Below are 22,415 nucleotides of genomic sequence, written 5' to 3'. Positions count from 1 at the left end.
GCTGGGAAGCGTGGCATGATAAATAATACAATTACTTGGCCTTGCCATCGTATATCTCCAATTCCAGGGCTTCTCTACTTTAGCAACTTATTAAGATGTGTGGACTCAACTTCCAGAATTCCCCAGCCAGCCATGTGTGCAGTTGAAGCCCACACATCTTAAGAGTAATTGAAGTTGAGAAATATTGCCAAATGTACACTTAAAAGAGTATACAGTACGTATATTTGAAGTACAGTACTGTATTGTTTTCTTGCTTCATATTGCTTCAAATGCTGCCATCTACTGGCAGTATAAGTCATTGCCCTGTAACATACAGTAGCAGAGCTCACCATGCAAACTCTTAAACACTTGGAGAGATTCCCACAAGCCAGCTGTCAGAAGATACTGTTCGTTGTTTTCCTTGTTCAAAACATAAAACAGGAAGATGATAATTTTGATGAGAAGGCATATCATTGAAACCAGATGTCCCAAAATGCTGTTTCTTTTTTCCTTGTTCAAAACATAAAACATAAAATGATAGTTCGGTGAGAAGGCATAATATTAAAAGAGAATATTTTCATTCTTTCCCTGAATTATTTTCTAAACACAGATTCTCCTTCTTTCCCCCCAGACTTTTCCCCCATATAAGGAATGCTGATATATGGCTAAATGTGAGTGGCCCTTTCTTGGTGGTCCACTTAGAAAATGTTTGGAGTTACAAAGGAAACCCCCCTCAAAAGTACTTGTAACTTCTGTGGTTCAAAATGAAAATGGCCGCCCCCTCCTCCTCACAGTTACCTGATTGCATTTGGGTTGCTCAGTAACCAGTCAGCATTTGCGACCATTTGCAGTCTCCAATTGTCACGTGACTATGATTTACAATGTTTTCTAGTAAACCCTATCCCAGTGTTTCCCAACCTTTTTTTGAGCACATTATTCATATTTTCAAAATCCTGAGGAACATTGAGCAGGGGAGGGGGCGGTGTAAAAAAAAGTTTGGACAAAAAAAAAATCTCTCTTCCTCCCTTTCGCTCTATTTCTCCCTCCCTCCCTCTTTCTCTCTCTTTCTTCCTTCCTCTTTCTTTCTCTCTCTCTCCATCCCTCTTTCTTTCTCTCTTCCTTCCTTCCTCTTTCTCTCTCTCTCTCCCTCCCTCTTTCTCTCTCTTCCTTCCTTCCTCTTTCTTTCTTTCTCTCTCCCTCCCTCTTTCTCTCTATTCCTTCCTTCCTCTTTCTTTCTCTGTCTCTCCATCCCTTTCTTTCTCCCTCCCTCTGTCTTTCTCTCTCTCTCCTTCCCCTCTCTTGCTCTCTCTCTCTTGCTTTCTTTCTCTCTTGCTTTCTTTTGCTCTCTCTCTCTCTCTCTCATTCTCTGTCTCTCTTGCTAACTCTCTCTTTCTTTCTTTCTTTCTCTCTCTCTCACCTGACCATGTCTCGCGGCACCCTGGTTGAAAAACACTGCCCTATCCATTTCAGACGATGTGCTATCCCACTCATTCACATGCATATGTAATGGTGGTAAAGGGCAAATCCCTTTACCAAAACTCAAAATTGTCCCAACTGACTCCAGCCAAAAGCAACCAATGCTAGGCCATGGAGCAAATGACAATGAATCCACAAAAGTTTCCTAAACAGGAACAGGCAAAATTAAATCCAAGAGGGTTCATAAAGCAAGAAAAAACCAGTGTTCAGAAGCAAGGCAGGGATCACAATGACCAGACAACACACAGTTAGGAAATGAACACCTTACTCCCAGCCAGGGGTGGGTTCCTCCTGGTTTGACCCAGATTAGCTGAACTGTAGTGACCCATTAGTTATGTAATTTTGGTGTCAAGGATCCGGTTATGTCTGTGCCAGTCCATGCTCACCACCATCTTTTTTTCAGTTGATTTTCCTGTATTTGGATGGCTTCTCTTCATTCTCTGCTTTGAAAAAAGCTCTCTCGCTAATAATTTCCTCAGCTGTATTTTGGGCATAATCTACCTTCTGAGCATATATGGAAATGAAATCACATGGTTGGACACACATGCACGAGTAAAGTGAGCATGCACATGCACAACATTGCAAAGTGAGCCAGTGGCGAAGTTAAGTGGAACCCATCCCAGATCCCAGCATTGCCTCCATCTGTCTTCCGTGCTAAATAGCCAGTTTCTGATACAGCCCATCAAGGAGGGTGAGACTGCCTCCACATGAGTAATCAGGCTTGGGTTGAAAGGCGGAAAATTGAGCTGCGTAGACATCACGAAAGTTAATTAGTTGTCTTATCTTACAGGACGGAGTCGCGTGGAGAATCCTCGTCGCCAGTGAAGAGTCGGACACCATTCAGTTGGAATCAACGCTTTATTCAGAACAGGCAAGAAGTGAACAAAAAATAACAAGTAATCCCTTATATAGTAACAGCTTACTGAGGAAAGGACCAATCAGATAACTTAGAACTTCCCGCTCCCGGCTGTCACAACCCGATTGACGTAGCCTATAGGAAGGAGCCGTTATCTACCAATCCGGCTAGTCTCCAGGCAATTCCCTTCTGTGGGCGGGGACGTAACAACTTCCACTGCTCCCGCCTTTTCTCTGCTCTATGTGTTCTTGGATCAGGCGCAGAAGGCAATTCCTCTTCCCCATCACTGACCGTCTGCAGCTCCCGTGCTTTCCCCCACCTGAAGGCTCAGGGCTGTCCTGATGCAGCTCAATCCAAATCTTTATTGTCACTGTACAACATACATACAACGAGACTGATTGAACTCCCTCTATGCAACCCTCCCCAACACAATACAACTCACAATGAAGACAGAAAATCCCTAACCCAATTAACAACACCCAGTCCTATCCTATTGCACTAGTGAACATGTTATACATTGCACTGGCCCTGCAAATCCATCGTACTACATAGTTATGATCAGCATGTGCAGAAGCAAAAAACAGTGAAAATCGGTGAAATCCCATGCGCGAAAGCATCCTTGCATGAAATTTTGCTTGCTGTGCATAGGCAGAAGCCAAATCTCATGTGGGTGCATGGGTGCATGTGTTGGGAGTGTGGAGATGCATGCACATCTCAATTTCCACTACCGGAACCCCGATCCCAGCTGTGCTGGGTGCAACCCGCTACTGATAGGAGGGTAAAGAAGTGTTGATCAGGGTGTGGGTCATCCCTGAGGGTTTTCCTCATGCTTCTAAGGTAGTGAGCCCAAGCAATCTCACCTAGTGGTATCAGGGGACAGCCAGCGGTGGGCTACCAGTTGGAATGCTAAATTGTGCTTGCCGCTGTGGCTCGTAAGTGCTTGTGGGGCCAGCACCTGTGGAGGTAGCAAAATCGTGCACAGATTCGCAGGTAAAACCTCACCGAAACATGGGTGCACCTGCAGTTCCGTGTGCAATTTCCACAGGTGCAGAAGCAAAATCGCCCTGGCCCCGCAAGCAATTACAAGCCGTGGCGGATGAGTGCAATTTAGCATTCCGGCTCATAGCCCATCACTGGGAACAGCCCACTATGTTCTGTGCTGTAATGATCACCCTGTACTGTACTGTAATGTTTTTCTATCCACGGCATTCAAACCAGCATGCCATACCGTGATGCAATGGCTACTCAGAGCCATGGAGTGCCCAGAACTGGTTCATCCTCCCCTGAACTGAAGGTAGCATCCAGGGAGAGTCATCACACACAACAAGCTTGCTTAACAAACCCCCACATTCACTTAACAACCGTGGCATCTGCTTAAAGACCGTGGTGTTCATTTTCTTTTCTTTTTTTTTAAATATAATTTTTATTGATTTTTTAAAAAGTTTTACAAAAAACAAAATGAAAGCATAAAACATAAAAGTGTACCATCACCATACAAAAAATAAATAAAAATTCCCTTCACCAGGGAAGATTCAATTTTTTTATCCTTCATGTGCTTCCTCTCTGGGTTACATTATTCATTCATTATAAAGTGATTGAATTTTATTTTTTACATTTGCATCGCTTGCCGATATTGTTAATATATAATCTTTAACCTTCTCCCACCGCCCCATTGTTGCTGCTAATTTCTCTTCATTATAATTATGTAATCTGATTTCCATAATTTCAAAGTGAATGTGGTCCACCATGTACCTGCACCAATTTTTTATTGTCCATTTATTATCGTCTTTCCACCCAAGCACTATGGTTGCCTGGGCACTTTCTATCGCTGCAGTTTTAATTTCTTCATATCCTTTTACCTCACTATTTTTTATCAATAATGCTGCTTTCTTGGTTATTTTCCAATTAACATTCGTAATTTTATTCACTTCCATTTGAATTTGCTTCCAAAATTTTTGAACTTTGTTCCATGGTGTTCATTTTCAATAGCCGCTTATTCAAAAAATGTTTTCGTCACTGCACAACATCTATACAATGAGATTGGTTGAGCTCCCTCTATGCAACACCCCCCCCAACACAATACAAATACCACTTATACAAAAAATGTTATAAAGTCAGTTCAGCCTCATGATCATCAAGAAATATGTCAGAAATTCTGGGCTCCATTATGGTCGTAAAATTTATCGTTTTTCACAAAATATTATCCTCCTGCTTGCGAAGGCAAATAAGAGCTTTAGTGCTTGAAGCTGAACTTTAGAGGAGCAATGTTCTGCAGAGAATCAAGTTAAATTATTTTTTAAAATTGTGTTTCTGACCTGTATCAGTCTCGCATCACCTTTTATTCCCCCTTTCCCACACATCCCTTCTATGCTGCATTTTCTAACTGTAAACGATTCAGTCATTTCATTGAAATTAGCCGGCAGTAACCTGGCCAGCTTGTGTGATCCTTCTTCATTCAACTGATTAATAAACAATGGACATAGCCTGGGCAGAGACCAGGGGCCCAAAAGAATCTTTTTTTTTTTTGGTGGCCTTAATTTTGTCCACTTTTTTCAACATAAGGAGTGGGGAGGGAGACCCAATGGGAAACCATAAACAGGATGAAATCATAGCTATTGAAATGCTGCCCTCTTGTGGATCATCAGTGCTAATAATCCAAATATTTTTAACAGAATAATAATAATAATAATTATTATTATTATTATTATAACAATAACAATAACAACAAAACAACAGCAGCAGCAGCAACAACAACAACAACAACAATAATAATAATAATAATGGCAACTTGCTAGATCTGTATGTCGCCCCTCTACAAGGATTCGAGAGAGGGGCAGCATATGCTTTGGTTAGAGAGGGAACTAAAACGGTTTTTTTTTTAAACAAAGCCTTTTCTTTCTTTTGAGTCAAGCATATTTCCCACCCTTTCATATTGCAAGATGAAATAATGCTCCAGGAATTATTCCTATCCATCATGGAACCAGCCCTTTTGAAATTTAGATTTTAATGAGTACAGCTTGCATTAGAAGGGTTAAAGATTCCATGGCTAACACTAGCAAATTAGGATGACAACAGTGAAGACATTTTGGTGCAAGATCATGAAGAGAGAATTTAAGATTGAAGAGACTATAGTTTTCCAGGTGCTGAAATCTAATTGTCATTGAATTCATAGCCAATGGTCAGGGATGACAACCAATGAAACCAGGGGTGAACTTCAAAATTTTTAGCAAGGGGTTCTCTGCCCAGTTGCTGGGTAGGTGTGGCCATGCACCAGAGCAAGGGGGGCATTTTTGCCCTCCCTGGCCTCCAGAGACTTTCCTCAAGCCTCTGGGTGGCCAAAAACAGCCTCTTCAGGCTTTGGATGCCCTCTGGAGGCTGGAAACAGGCCCATTTCCGGCCTTCCAAAACTTCCGGTAGGCCCATTTTTCACCCTCCCTGAGCCTCCTCACACACCCTGCACTTACCTGCATCGAAAACAGGCCATGTAGGGACTCCTGGAAAGAATGCAGTACTGGGGAGGATGGCGCATTGGTAGCACACACGGTGCCCTGTGTGCGCAGCTTCAGTTCCCTTGCGTGTATGTGCCCACTCCAACATATTTTTGCACAGAAACAAAATCTTGCAAGAGGATGCACGTGTGTGAGATTTTGGTGATTATTATTTTTTTTTGCTTTAGTACATGCATGGAAACAAAAAAAATGCCAAAATCTCTCGTTTGTGCATGTCCCCTCATGAGATTTCAGCATGTTTTTGCTTTCTGTTCATGCATAGAAGCTAAAACATGCTGGGATGCAAGAGAACTGAATATGCACGCATAGCACAGTGCATCAGTAGCGGCAGTGATGGCAACCTGCCCCTGGGGGGATTGGGTGGGCGGGGCTTTTCCGAACTGCATAGAGTGTTAGCTAGAGGTTCTCCCAAACCCCTGTGAACCCCCAGCAGCCCACCCCTGATTGAAATCCAGCAATATCGGGAGTATCGTAGGCTTCCTGCAACTATTGTAAGATACTTTACCATTTTATTCAGCCGGATACCACTGAGGAAATTTCAGGGAGTGCAATTTAACCGAAACAAAATTTAGATTTAAGTTACTCCCTTCTTCTGTGTTTACAATTGTAGTCTAGGTTAGGATCCTACCCACTTACAAGAAAGTAAATGAAAAGCAAAATGGAACACGATATCAATCAGATGGAAAATATAATTTAGCCCAGTGTTTTTCAACCAGTGTGCCGTGGCACACTAGTGTGCCGCGAGACATGGTCAAGTGTGCCGCGAAGCTCAGAAAGAAAGCAAGAGAGAGAGAAAGCAAGCAAGAGAGAGAGAAAGCAAGAGAGCAAGAAAGCTAAAAAGAGAGAGAGAGAGAAAGAGAACAAGAGAGAGAAAGAAAGCAAGAGAGAGAGAAAACAAAAGAAAGAGAGAGAAAGAGATAGAGAGAAAGAGAGAGAAAGAAAGCAAGAGAGAGAGAAAGCAAGAGAGAGAGAAAGCAAGAGAGAGAAAGCAAGAGAGAGAGAGAAAGCTAAAGAGAGAGAGAGAGAGAAAGAGAATAAGAGAGAGAAAGAAAGCAAGAGAGAGAGAGAAAGAAAGCTAAAAAGAGAGAGAGAGAGAAAGAGAACAAGAGAGAGAGAGAAAGCAAGAGAGGGAAAACAAAAGAAAGAGAGATAGAGAGATAGAGAGAAAGAGAGAGAAAGAAAGCAAGAGAGAGAGAGAAAGAGAGGGAGGGAGGGAGGGAAGGAGAGAGAGAGAAAGACATAGAGGGAGGGAGGGAGAGAGAAAGAGAGCAAAAAAGAGAGGAAGGAAGGAAGAGAAAGAAAGAGGGATGGAGAGAGAGAGAAAGAAAGAGGAAGGAAGGGAGAGAAAGAGGGAGGGAGAAAGAAATAGAGTGAAGGGGAGGAAGAGAGAGAGAGAGATTTTTTTGTCCCAACTCCCCCCCCCCCCCGTTCAATGTGCCCCAGGGTTTCGTAAATGTAAAAATTGTGCCGCGGCTCCAAAAAGGTTGAAAATCACTGATTTAGCCCTTTGGCATGCAGTATATCGAGCTGTATTGTAACTTATTGTAACTACAAATCCCAGATTAACATTTCCACAAATAAACATTTTAGTGACTGCTTTCAGAAATAGCAGCACTCATTATGTGATACTAAGAAGGTATAATTGAATCAAACAAATGAAACTTCAAACTTTTATCTTCTTTAGAGTCAACAGAATTCTTCATTCCAACTCATTCCAGTTCACAGGAATTTCTTTTTGTGTTGAATTTCATTTGAGAGAAATCAGTTAAAAAATCCAAGAACACATAAAAACAGATTTGGATTTGAATCATTTGCAAACTCAACATGATTGGGAGTCTAAATTTGGATTTTTCAAGCAACATTATGAAAACTGGATGGACATATTTTAAAACAGAGGAGCACAACATATCTTGTGAACTGCAAAAACCTGGGTGGGGAGCATCCCCCCCCCCAATCTCTACAAATATCCTTATATTGGTTTGTTTTTGTGCTTGAAGAAAAAGCTTTTAGGAAGTTAGCACCTACCCCTCTCCTAGAAAAATGAAATGTCCTAGGAAATATTTATATAAAATATCTCTAGAAAGATGCTTTTAGGTAAGGAAAAAAACTCATTCTTAGTAGCCCCATCTATATGCTATCAAGGAATGGTCCAGTTCACCTTTGTTAATAGCTGGACCAATCTGTTCTATATAACAAACAACAGCCATATTAGGAATTGCCCAAAGCCCTTTCATTCCACCACCACCCAGCAAAGGGTCAGCCAAACCTGAACACAAAATCACAGCCTACAGAGTTGCATGGTACCATCGAAATCTGACAACCAATCAGAGTGCATTTCTTATACAGGGACAGGAAACTCTGTGGTGGGGAAGTTTTTACAGAAGTTGTAAAAACTCAGAGATTCTTAGCAACTGCTCTCTTTTCCTCCTGACCCAACATCTGGAAGCATGTGGTCCATCTTTTCATGCCATGTGCTCCTGTCCACTATTAAACCTTCTATCCAAGCAATCTCCATTAATCCAGTGTCTTTTTCCCCACTTGGAACTGAACCCAGGAGAATATTACTTCTAACAACACTAACTGAAATTGATGGTTTTGAATAAACGAAATGTAGTTGTTTGTCTTTATTTGGTCTGCTATTTTTGATGCAGCCTACAGAAAAGGATCAAGTAGCTTTCCGTCTCAAAAAAACAAAAAACAACCACCAACCCTAGTGTAAAGTCTGTGGCTACAGGTGAATGTTACCTGGGTATTGCTCTCTCAACTAAAGAGAAAGGGAGAAAGAAATAATCCTGGGTTCATCCATCTCTAATGGAATCCTTTGGGCCCTTAAATGCCTTTGCACAGTTTGATGGCTCTTTTCCAAACAGAAGTGGCTGTTAAATGAAAAGTCCTTTCACGGCTTATCATAATGGTGATCTTCATTCCCCCATTGATTTTTTCCCTTTATTGGCTATCACTTCCTCCTTCAGCAAGACAGCTATTAACTGGGTCACTTTTCCAATGAAACTTAAAGGGTGATTCATTATGTTTTAATGAAGGTTCCTCTAAACCAGTGGTTTTCAACCTTTTTTGAGCCATGGCACATTTTTTACATTTACAAAATCCTGGGGCACATTGAGTTGGGGGAGGGGGGGCGCTACAAAAAGTTTGGACAAATTTTTTTTCTCTCTCTTCCTCCCTTCCACTCTATTTCTCTCTCCCTCCCTCTTTCTCTCCCTTCTTTTCTCTCTCTCTCTCCACCCCTCTTTCTCTCTTCCTTCCTCTCTTTTTTGCTCTCTTTCTCCCTCCCTACCTCCCTCTATGTCTTTCTCTCTCCCACCTTCCCTCCCTCTCTTTCTCTCTCTCTCTTTCTTTCTTGCTCTCTCTCTTGCTTTCTTTCTCTCTCTTGTTCTCTTTCTCTCTCTCTTGCTTTCTCTCTCTCTCTCTCTTCCTTCCTTCCTTTCTTTCGTTCTCTCTTTTTCTTTCTTTCTCTCTCTCTTGTTTTCTCTCTGAGCTTTGCGGCACACCTGACCCTGTCTCATGGCACACTAGTGTGCCACGGCACACTGGTTGAAAAACACTGCTCTAAACGGTGATGGTAGGAGGAGTGGTATTAGAAGGCAGGGTCTTCTTACACCTGCCAGAGGTGTATTTTCCAGTGGAATGGCAACACACTTCATAGATGAAGATCCAGTTTTCAAAAAGGTTCTCTGCTGGACTGCCCATTTTAAAGCTACAAAGCAAGGGAGAGCATGGGGAGCGGCTGGTAATCACAGATTCATGGGGAATGCAGAACAGCTGGTCAAAACCTTGCGATAGCAGCGAGATCCAATGAAGCATTTGGGTCAGAGGTGAAATCCAGCAGGTTGTGACAGATTCTGGAGAACCGATAGTGGAAGTTTTGAGTAGTACAGAGAACTGGCGCCAGAGTAGGGTGGGGATGGAGATTCTGCAATATTCTTCCCCCAGGAGTAGGAAGAGAATGGAGATTTTGCAGTATCCTTCCACTGCAATGCCCACCAGGCCACACCCACCAAGCCTGATTGGTGTCTGAATTATCTGAATGGCCAATGACCTACAGCAGTAGAACTACATAAAAATCTAAATAATAAATAAATAAATAAATAAACTACACATGACCCTTTGGAGCAGTGTTTCCCAACCTTGGCAACTTGAAGATATTTGGACTTCAACTCCCAGAATTCCCCAGCTAGTGAATGCTGGCTGGGGAATTCTGGGAGTTGAAGTCCAGATATCTTCAAGTTGCCAAGGTTGGGAAACACTGCTTTGGAGGACTTGGTCTTGGCCCGTGAAGGCCTGCCATTTTTGGTGCTACTGGTGCGCCCTCCACCTGTGTCATGGGTGTGCATGCATGCAGCGGCATTTCGTTTTTATGCATGCACAGCAAGCAAAATCTCATGTGAAGACCCTCGCACTTGCAAGATTTCAGCGATTTTCACAGATATCTTTGCTCCCGTGCATGCGCAGAAGCGAAAGATCAGCAAAAATCACCAAAATCTCACTCACACGAGCATCTTCACACAAGATTTCACTTGCTGCGCATGCACAGAAGCCAAATATCACATGGTGTGTGTGTGTGCACTTCGGGAATCCCAGAAAATCGCTACCGGAACGTAGCCCCTTATCCTTCTGGTAGCAGGCCACCACTGGTCTTGGGAATGTGGAAGGAATGAGGGAGCTATTAAAGGAGGACTTGTAGAAAACATTATTTAGTCCTGGGAAAGAGCAAGTGTAAGAAATAAATTTAGTGTTGTTGTTTTTATAACAATAAAAAGCAATAAATCAATATTAATAACAAGAACCCAAGATTTACAGAGGTAGAATGTATTGTTAAAAATAATTCCAGTTTAAAATAAATTAAGAACTCTCTTCAAAGTAGTGCCAAAACACATTTAAATACACTGCAGATGGGAGAAGAGGTTGAGAGTACATTTGTGTTGTACTGGATTTTCAAAATACTGTACATACATTGGCATTATGGGGAAAAGGTTTGAATATTACCTTGGATGTAAGTCTTTGAAAGATAAAGGAATTCGCTATGGGAAGTTTTGACCTGTTTCTGCCTTGAACAACTTGAGAGCACAGATTTATTTATTTATTTAAAAAAAGGTGTTCATCCCCATCTGAAGCCGTAAATTATTTTCTCAGCACTCTTCCCTACTGCAAAGATTCTGCATTTCCTTGTTTTACTGCTTCCTGAGCCACTGCCCTTTAGTGCCCCCAGCTAGAGCCCCCAGTTCTATCTTACAAGATAGCATCAATTAACGGCTTGGTCTATCACAATAAAACTATCTGCCCACCCTTAGATAAGTCTTTTTAATTGCTTTTCCTGCATTCTAACATTTTGCAAAGAGACTTCAGCCCTATAAAGTTATGGCATTTAATTTCTCAAAGTGGTTAAGTGTTTAATGGTTTCCTTCCTGCATGCAAAGTGCCATTTGTGTGATGTCACAATGATATTGCTGCACTACTAAGCAAATAGTCTATTGGCTAAAATAATATAGAAAAAGTAATCCAGCCCACAACTGCCAAAATTTCCAGGAACTCCCAGAAAAGGCAGGTACACTTGGGAAAAACCTTTGCCAGAATAGCTATTAGGAAATTTTGAAACTATATTTTGAGATGGAAAACCAGGCAACTTGCAGATGGATCTGTTTATGGGTTAACCTGGAAATGGATTTACATGTTGTATGTATGTATGTATGTATGTATGTATGTATGTATGTATGTATGTATGTATGTATGTTTGTGGGTGTGTGTGGATGGATATACTGTAATCTTAAGGGACAAGGCGAGAGATGCTGTCTTGATAAAATCTGTAGCGCAGAGTGGGTCTTCTCTGGGTCCCGTCAACTAAACAATGCCGCTTGGCGGGACCCAGGGGAAGAGCCTTCTTTGTGGTGGCCCCGGCCCTCTGGAACCAACTCCCCCCAGAGATTAGAATTGCCCCCACCCTCCTTGCCTTTCGTAAGCTCCTTAAAACCCGCCTCTGCCGCCAGGTATGGGGGAATTGAGATGCTCTTTCCCCCTGGGCCTTTACAATTTCATGTGTAGTATGTCTGTATGTATGTTTGGTTTTTTATATTAATGGGTTTTTTAATCATTTTTAGTATTTATTGGATCATTATTGTACATTGTTTTATTACTGTTGTTAGCCGCCCCGAGTCTCCGGAGAGGGGCAGCATACAAATCCAACAAATAAATAAATAAAATCAATCAGGGGAGGAGCCTACAATCACTTAAATTTCAGAGAAAAAACTTAGGAAGGATTCATCCTAAATTGATCAGGCTGCAAAAAGAGATGGTGGAACATTTGTGCTTTCTCACTTGCAATATTTTGTTAATGATGTCGTATAACAAAGTATAATTAACTCATCTAATCATCTGTCTAGTTTACCTGAAAGGGCTGACAGTTAATTAACTTGGGGAAGACAAACTACTGTCTATTGCACTGGCTATTAATAATCTACGCCCTCTCTCCCAAATATCCATGTTGTTTTAGGTCTGATGTAGGTTAAAGCTGAATTCGTCTGGAGTAACTGTAAGAGAGACCTTGGAATGCTTCAGTGCTAGTGGACAATCACTTCAATAGGAGTGTGTCCTAAAAAAGCTAATGCAATCCTTGGTTATATATACAGAGGCATAAAATCAAAATCACATGAAGTGTTAGTACCACTTTATAAAGCCCTAGAAAGGCCATGTCTGGGATACTGCATCAGGTCTGGTCACCACTTTACAAAAAAGATATTGTGACTTTAGAAAAAGTGTAGAGGAGAGCAACTGGGATGATTAAAGGCATGAAGACTAATGTTGCAGAACCATGAAGAATGATTGCAGGAACTGGGCATGGCTAGTCCAGAGAAAAGAAGGACTAAGGGTTACATGAGAGCAGTATTCCAACATTTGAAGGGCTGTCATAAAGAAGAATGGGGCATCAACTTATTTTCAGAAGCACCAGAAGGCAAGACAAGGAACGATGGATGGAAACTAAACAAGGAGAGAAGCAACCTGGAACTAAAGAAAAGCTTCCTAACAGGACAATTAACAGAAGTTGTGGGGTGCTTCTTCATTACTGGAGGTTTTAAAGAAGGGACTGGACAGCCACCTGCCTGAAATGCTATGCCTCCAAAGTCTGTGCCATTTCTATTTTGATTGAAGTTGATTGATAGCAACTTGGGAGAGATTGTGGGGATAGGCAGAAGTCAGCATTAGTGCTTGATGATTGTTGCAGTCACAACTGCAGCCACAGCTGCTACTTTAGCAGAGATTCTTTTGGGAAGAGCCAGAAAATAGATCTTCTCAGCGTTCTCTAATATGAACCATCTCCCTTGCTTAAACTCCACCACCTCTGCTTTTTTCTTTAAAAAAGATGATTCTATTGATTATTTACTTGATTAAAATAAATGTTTGCTTATTTTTAATGCCATTTTGGGGCAATACTCTTTCCACGCACCCTTTGAGTTAACCCTTTATTGGTGCATTTGGCAATTTTTAACAAAATAAGTAGTCTTACTGCACCTCCTCCGTTCCATACTAAAAAAGGTAAAGCCACTTCCAAGTTGGACTCACTTCCTGATCCCTGAAGCTATCTTGGCAGCGCTACAGAAGTGGTTTGCAATTGCCTTTATATGCACTTTCCTTTTCTTCCATGGTCAGGCTACTTACTCCACTGCCTTGGAATTCACAGGCAATCCTCCTTCTAGTCCTGAAACCAGGATCGACCTTGAATTTCTTTCTGAGATCAGCTACAGCCAGGGAGGTTTTGCCACTCCATGAGCCAATTCCTCATTAAATTGGGGTGGGAGTGATGGTGGGACCAGGGAAGTTTAGCTATGATTTCACTCTTGTAAAAAGTTTTAAAAGGGCATCTTTTTTCCTGCTGTTGTGAAGCCTGTCTATGATACCAAATATATTTTCTGAGTCATCCTCCTTTGTGTGGTTTGGAGGGCCCCACCATGCAGGGGAGGAAGTTCCGTTGGCATGAATGTCTCCAAGATTCCCTGTAGCAGGGTGTCCCGATTAGTGTTTCACTTTGCAGAGTTTCTTTCCCGCTGAGATCTGCTTCCAGATTAGAAAGTAGGATGGCATCTTCCACCATATAGAATTTCTAAAATGTTTCCATCTGTATCGCCTATTTGTTGGAAATGTAAAAAAGAGGTTGGCACATATTATCATGCATGGTGGACCTGTTCGGAGACAAAAATATTTTGGAATAAAGTAGAGAATTGGATAAATGAAATAACAAAGGGGAAGATTAAAAAATCTCCTGAATTTTTCTTATTGGGTATTTCAAATATAAAGTATAAAAAAGAAATTTACTATTTAATAATACACATACTGGTGGCGGCACGAATAGTATTTGCACAGAAATGGAAAGAAAAGACGATACCGAAAGATACGGAGGTATTCAAAAAAATTATAGAATGTGCAGAATTAGACATGATGACTAAACGTTTGAATAACCAAACCGAAACGGAATTTTACAAAATATGGGATAAAGTATATGATTGGTGGAATGTTAAAAATAGTATTAAAAATTAAATATATAAGAATAAATGACTATTTGAAAAATTATAAGATAGAATTAAATAGTTTATATGATAACTAACCTAGAAGCTTTTATTTTGTTTTCTTTTTGTACTACTAATAATTTGTTTATTTGTTTATTGCCTACCATCCCTTTCCTACTGTCCTATGGTCCTCTTTTATCTATATATACACAAGTGTATCATTTTTTTAAAAAAACCCATAAAGAAATTTGATCAATAATTTTAATCCTAAAAACATAGAATTAAATTTAATGATAATGTACTTTGCAAGTGTGGCATTTCTGCTTAGATCTGGTAACAGTTAGAGTTTTTTATATTCTGTATTAGTTAGACTTCAACGATAAGCGGAGCAATGGTAGCTCCTTAAATGTTCAATGTTGTATGATTTTGTTTGTCCTTTTTGAAAATAATAAAAAATATTTTTTTTAAAAAGAAAGTAGGAGAGCCCACTAAAGTCATCAGCAACCAAGGCAGGACCAGGACTACAGGGAGTCCAGTTGCAAATGTCTGCAGGAGAGGCAAGTTTTGGACAAACAGGCAGAACTCGTATTGCAACACTGTGATGCTGCCCACATCGACTCCTCCTTTTCCTCCCCCACCCCCAAACCCCACTGCATCTCATTTGCCATGAGTGGGCTAGAACAGGACAAAGCAATCTGGGCAACAAAACTATGCCAATCAGTTAAATGACTGGATGCACATTTAGTCAGAATTAAAACTACTCCACTGAAATAAACGCATCACTGTGCCTACCATCCCTTTCCTACTGTCCTATGGTCCTCTTTTATCATTACTTTTAACTTATGTTATGTTTATACAAACTACTACTATCCTGTACATATTTGACAAACAAGCAAACAAACAAATAATAAATAAATAGACTAACAATACTGGATCTAGAAAGCTTAGAACTACAACGCCTTAAACATGATCTAAGTATTGCCCACAAGATCATATGCTGCAACGTCCTGCTTATCAATGACTACTTCAGCTTCAACCGCAACAACACAAGGGCACGCAACAGATTCAAACTTAATATTAACCGCTCCAAACTAGACTATAGCAATCGAGTTGTTGAAGCGCGGAACTCATTACTAGACTCAGTAGTGTCAACCCCTAACCCCCAACATTTTTCCCTTAGACTATCCACGATTGACCTCTCCAGGTTCTTAAGAGGTCAGTAAGGGGCGTACATAAGTGCACCAGTGTGCCTTCCATCCCCTGTCCAACTGTCTCTCCTTTATCCCATATATATTTTCCTCCTTCTTATATCTTCTCTATTTTTATATCTTTTCTTCTATCCTTTTCTTTATATATATTACTACATGTCTATTCTCTTCAATATGTATTGTGTATTGGACAAAAGAAATAAATAAGAATAAATAAAATAAATGAGTGTGCATGTGTCCAAACTGTACGAGGCTTTCTCCAAATGGCATGCAGCCTTCTTGTGAGGCTTTTGAAGGCTGCAGAAGTTGCAAGAAGGCTGCGTACATTTGAGGAAGAAAAACCTGGGGCAACTAGCCTTCCATCAGCAATGGAAAAAAGATGGCAGTGAAGGTCAGTTGAGGGTGCAAGCTTGGCACGGCCAGCAGAGGGCAGGATAGCAGAACTGACCTGAGGGCAGGGTATCCAAAATCCCAGAGATTGTGAGTGGGGAGAGAGGGATAATTGGTTGGGGGGGGAGTCAAAGAGAAGTTCAGGGTTGGGAGGGACAAAGCTGGGAATGGTTTGCAGGGCTGCAAGGATTTCTGAGCAATGAAGTCATTTTATATCACCCTTTATCATGCATCGCTTAGCAATAGAAATTCGAGGATCAAGAACCAAGTGTATTTATAGAGGATACTCTAATCAGGCTGCAAATTGTAGATGGTAAAATTAATGTTGCTTCTCTTGCTTTTCCCGCCTTCCACCAAACATCTGGATTTCTGGAGAAACATTTTGTAAATGGGAGCCTTTCAAACAAATTATTTCACAGAGCTGTTATGCCAGCATATTTATCTGCCTCCTTCATTGCGGAATCTTATTGTGTCCCACATGGGGTAGGTTTATTTGTTTATTTTATTTTTTATTCCACTTTCATTTGTTCCTAATACAGTGGTACCTCTACTTAAGAACTTATCTAGATAAGAACCGGGTGTTCAAGATTTCTTTGCCTCTTCTCAAGAACCATTTTCTACTTAAGAACCCAAACCCAGAAAAATTTCCCTGGAAATTTGAGAGTGGCACGAAGACCCGGTCAGTTTCCTGCCATTTCCCCTTTAATCCTGGCCATCTCGGGCTTTTCTGGGCTGCCAGAGGAGCCTTTCGGTGGCGCTTAAGGAGGCTTTGGCAGTCCAGAGTGAACAAAGCATTTTCAAAGTCTACGGAGGTTCTGCCGGGCTCTCTGGTAGGAGCCTCCCAAAAATTCAAGGATATAAATTTCACACACACACACATGTTTGAATATTCAAAACAATGTTCTTTATCACAAAATTCAAAATAAACTAAGCACTCTTTTTGTATTGCAAAGAGCACTCGTCCCAAAACAACCGGGTAGTCTGTACAATTTCCCTTAAGCAGTCATTAAGTACTTAGCTAGCAGATGTGAAGAAACTTCACACCCCTTCTTCCTCCAACGAAGTGAGACACACACACACACACACAATCACACAAACATTGCTCTGCTTTGGTTTCAAAGGCGTGAAAAATCAACAAAGTCCAGAAAACAGCAAGACAAGATTCCTGAAGAACTGCAATCAGATACTCTTTCACAACAGCCAAACCCACACACTGCTATTTATTGCAGCAGCCCTAATTACTGGAGCCCCACCCAACCACAGGTGGCCTCATTTTCTCTTGTAATAATCCTTCAGTTGTTGTCTCCTATGCATCACTCTACGCATGTGTGGATGTGTCATTAATTCTTGTTCAGAATCCAAGGATGATACAGATGATTGATCTCCTCCTGGCCTGTCTGCCAAACTCCCCTCTTCCCTGTCACTCATGCTTCCTTGGTCAGAGGAGGCTTCATCGGCAGATTCCATCGGGAGCAAAACAGGCATGTGGATGTCTCCCCCACATCCACCTGCACATGCCTTGGGGCAGGAGCTGGGCCAGAGCTAACCACAACAACGGAGAGGGGCGGCATACAAATCTAATAAATAATAATTTTCCTTTCTCTGGGTGCTTGGAGAGGGAATAAACCTCTACCCATAGAAAAGAAATGCTCCCTTTGCTCTGGGCAGTGACTGTCCTCCTACTTTTCTTTCTCCTCCTCCTCCTCCCACCCAAATTCCGAGCTTTTATTTCTTTCCTAATGGGTTTGCACGCATTATTTGCTTTTACATTGATTCCTATGGGGAAAATTGTTTCTACTTACAAACTTTTCTACTTAAGAACCTGGTTTAAGTTCTTAAGTAGAGGTACCACTGTACTCCTATTTTGTGTCCTGCCCAGGAAAACAAGTAGTGATCCGATGTACAGGATCATCCCCTCTGCTGGTAAGATTTTGGGTATAATTGCTTCCTGAGCATGTTGTAGCCTCCAGATGGAAACAATTAAAAAAGTTCACAACCACAGTCAGCATAGATAAGATGTTTCAAGAGCCAAGGTCAAAAAACAGATTATGTGTTCAACAAATCTTCTCCTATCATTATTCTTCTAACCAGCAGGTGGATATCTTGACACAAAAATATTTTAAACTTATTTATATAATATAAACTTAATTTTCTCAACAGATTAAAGCCAATTTGCTAAAATTCATGAAAACTGTTCAATATTCAGATGGACCAATTTTAAACTTCACAGTCTTGGGCTTTTATTGTCCTTTCAGAAACTTTCCGCTATTGTATCCAATTGCCAATTAGCCACTTCCTCTCCATTTTTCCCCCAAGCTTTTGTTCCCATTTAAAAATCAAGAAAATCAATCCAAGCTCTGATCGTCCGAATCACTCACCAGCACCATTCTTAACCCAGTTCCTCTCGCTCCAGCACGTTTCTTAGTTTCTCTCTCCAGGTGACTCCCAGCTTACTTTTAAATCCTTTGGTTGAGGTATCGTCTCGGCTTCATCGGCTTAGGCACAGCAGCCTAGCCGATTTCACACTGCCGCTAGTGCGAAACAAGCTAGTTTGTCTAGTGGGGTATACCGACCCCAAACCAGACCCCCGGCAGTGTCCCAAGCATTTTCTCCCCTTCAGGGAAGATGCAGTCTGGTTCCATCGGAACCAGAACCCCTCAGATGGTTCCCCCAGTGAAGGGGAACTCCGTGCCACCGTCGCCATTGACCCTGCCCCTCTCCCCTCTGCTGGTAAGATTACCTCCCACCCAGGGGCAGATTCCTGATTCTGCCAGTACTGATGTGCTGCACATGCAGTTTTGATTCTGCACGTCCCAGCTATATCTTGCTTCTGCGCATGCACAGGAAGCAAAATCTCACAAGGGGATGCACACATGCACACAATTTTGGCTATTTCTTTTGCTTCCGCACATGCGTGGAATTTCCTACCGGGACAGAGCATCTGAGCACATCAGCTGCTGCCCATCCCTGGTGTGTGGGATCTCCAGAAATACACAACAGGAAAAGCTGGGTGCGGGTTGTCTTTCTGGTGAACTGGGCATTGGTAGATTATGACTTTGCCTGTTTTAATCCTCCAGAAAAACTGTGTGGCTCATGCAAACTCTTGGCCAAGTGGATGAAGGATTTATTCTTTACCATAAACCACTGCTTCTCAAATAGTGGGGCATGGCCCCCCTGGGGGGGACTCAGAGCAATGCCAGGGTGGCTGACCCTGGGGAGTATGCGTGGTCCCCCTTGATCAATTCCCCTGGATGGGGAGTGTTTTCCCAGTTGCATGCTATTCCGAGCATGGGTTCTTGTTGTTCTCGGCGGGCGCTGCGGTAGCCATGGATGGCGTAGACAAGGAGGAGCATCCTCTGTAGCTGGGCAAAAGCTTTGAATGACACCTTAAACCCTCCTTCCACACCATTCGCTATGAGTGCTGGGCAGAGGCGGTGCTTATGGGCCAGGCTGGCGACTTCAAAACATCGGCTTGATTAAGCTAGCCTGGCCCCATGTCCAAAGAGGGCCCTAACCATTATTATTATTATTATTATTATTATTATTATTATTATTATTATTATTATTTATTAGATTTGTATGCCGCCCCTCTCCGTAGACTCGGGGCGGCTTACAGCAATGATAAAAACAATATATAATGACAAATCTAATAGTTAGAATCTAAAATAACAATAATACATTTAAAAAATCTAAAAAACAAGAAACCCCAATATATCAAAATATACATACAGTCATATCATACACAAAAAACTACATAGGCAGGGGGAGATGTTTCAGTTCCCCCACACTTGACGACAGAGGTGGGTTTTAAGGAGTTTACAAAAGGCAAGGAAGGTGGGGGCAGTTCTCATCTCTGGAGGCAGCTGATTCCAGAGGGTCGGAGCCACCACAGAGAAGGCTCTTCCCCTGGGTCCCGCCAAACAACTTTGTTTAGTTGACGGGACCCGGAGGAGACCAAGTATGTGGGACCTAACCGGTCGCTGGGATTCGTGCGGCAGAAGGCGGTCTCGTAGATACCCTGGTCCGGTGCCATGAAGGGTAGCCTATCCTGCCTAGTCAGAACATACTCCACTGAGTTTGTTTGTTTATTTATTTGTTTGTTTATCTGTCTGTCTATCTGTCTGTCTGTCTGTCTGTCTGTCTGTCTGTCTGTCTGTCTGTCTGTCTATCTATCTATCTATCTATCTATCTATCTATCTATCTATCTATCTATCTATCTATCTATCTATCTAGTCCAATACACAATAATATACAATGAAGCTTATAGAGATATAGTAGAGAAGATATAGGAGATATAGGAGAGACTATAGGATAGGGGACGGAAGGCATTCTAGTGCGCTTATGTACGCCCCTTACTGACCTCTTAGGAATCTGGAGAGGTCAACCATGGACAGTCTAAGGGTAAAATGTTGGGGGTTAGGGGATGATACTACGGAGTCCGGTAATGAGTTCCACGCTTCGACAACTCGATTACAAAAGTTGTATTTTTTACAGTCAAGTTTGGAGCAGTTAATATTAAGCTTGAATCATTTGTGTGCTCTTGTGTTGTTGTGGTTGAAGCTGAAGTAGTCTTTGATAGGCAGGACATTGCAGCATATGATCTTGTGGGCAATACTTAGATCGTGTTTAAGGCATCATAGTTCTAAGCTTTCAAGACCTAGGATTGTAAGTCTAGTTTCGTAGGGAATTCTGTTTCGCGTAGAGGAGTGAAGGGCTCTTCTGGTGAAGTAGCAGTGTGAATTATCAGTTCAGTGTGACTTACTCCCAAGTAAGTGAGTAGAGCAGCATTCCACAGCCAATAGTTTGCTTGCAGCTTATAAGTAAAATAATAAATATTAACACTAAAATTCCACTGGGGTCCAGATCAGAGAGTTGGAGGGGGGCACGGGAAATGTTTACTTCTTCCGGGGGGCGGGGGTAATAGGTAATTTGCCGATGACTCTAAAGTGTGCAATAGGATTGATATTCCTGGAGGCGTCTATAATATGGTAAATGACTTAGCTTTACTAGATAAATGGTCAAAGCAATGGAAACTGCAGTTTAATGTTTCCAAATGTAAAATAATGCACTTGGGGAAAAGGAATCCTCAATCTGAGCATTGTATTGGCAGTTCTGTGTTAGCAAAAACTTCAGAAGAGAAGGATTTAGGGGTAGTGATTTCTGACAGTCTCAAAATGGGTGAATAGTGCAGTCAGGCAGTAGGGAAAGCAAGTAGGATGCTTGGCTGCATAGCCAGAGGTATAACAAGCAGGAAGAGGGAGATTATGATCCCGCTATATAGAGTGCTGATGAGACCACATTTGGAATACTGTGTTCAGTTCTGGAGACCTCACCTACAAAAAGATATTGACAAAATTGAACGGGTCCAAAGACGGACTACAAGAATGGTGGAAGGTCTTAAGCATAAAACGTATCAGGAAAGACTTAATGAACTCAATCTGTATAGTCTGGAGGACAGAAGGAAAAGAGGGGACATGATCGAAACATTTAAATATGTTAAAGGGTTAAATAAGGTCCAGGAGGGAAGTGTTTTTAATAGGAAAGTGAACACAAGAACAAGGGGACACAATCTGAAGTTAGTTGGGGGAAAGATCAAAAGCAACATGAGAAAATATTATTTTACTGAAAGAGTAGTAGATCCTTGGAACAAACTTCCAGCAGACGTGGTAGATAAATCCACAGTAACTGAATTTAAACATGCCTGGGATAAACATATATCCATCCTAAGATAAAATACAGGAAATAGTATAAGGGCAGACTAGATAGACCATGAGGTCTTTTTCTGCCGTCAGACTTCTATGTTTCTATGTTTCTAATAAAAAATAATTGAGATGCATTGCCATAAATTAATGAAATGCACCCGAAGCACTGTATGCTATGATAAGTCAACCATATCTGGATTCAACCTAATATTTATGCCTCCGAATATTATAAAATAAACAACTGTATCTTTTAAGCAAATGATTGTCTTCTTTTTTCCACGTTTAATACACCTTTAAAAAGCGTAAATATCTTTGAACCTATTACAAAAACTTATTTTCCATCTCTTCCACTTAGAAACTGAGTTCCAAATTCGAAGGGAGAAGAGGGAAACACCTGCCCCCTCTCCAGCTTATTGATATGTTCAAGCAAATTCAGTATAGAACATATCTATGAGAATTTGCAACTTTTATTTTTCTCTGGACACCTTCCCTGCCTTCAGCGTCGATGGCGGGCTTAAGAACGGATAGTAAACAACTATACAGTACTTACACCCTTACTTACGTAACTTCAAACCAGCTTCAGGCCAATTAGAAAACGGATCCGGTCTAAGCCAAGCCTTCGAACCTACAACCCGTGACATATTCCCTCCCTCGCCAGCTTTTTATGAATGAACTTTGGGCGCTCTTGTTTTTTTTATGAATGAGAGTTCCAACACTGAATGAATCTTGGAACATCTCGAGCTGATTGGTTCAAAGCATTCAAACCACGCCTTATTCCAATC

Source organism: Erythrolamprus reginae, chromosome Z, assembly GCF_031021105.1.
Source record: "Erythrolamprus reginae isolate rEryReg1 chromosome Z, rEryReg1.hap1, whole genome shotgun sequence".
Lineage (NCBI taxonomy): Eukaryota > Metazoa > Chordata > Lepidosauria > Squamata > Dipsadidae > Erythrolamprus > Erythrolamprus reginae.
The sequence above is the reverse complement of the archived record's forward strand: the minus strand, read 5'-3'. Positions refer to the sequence as shown.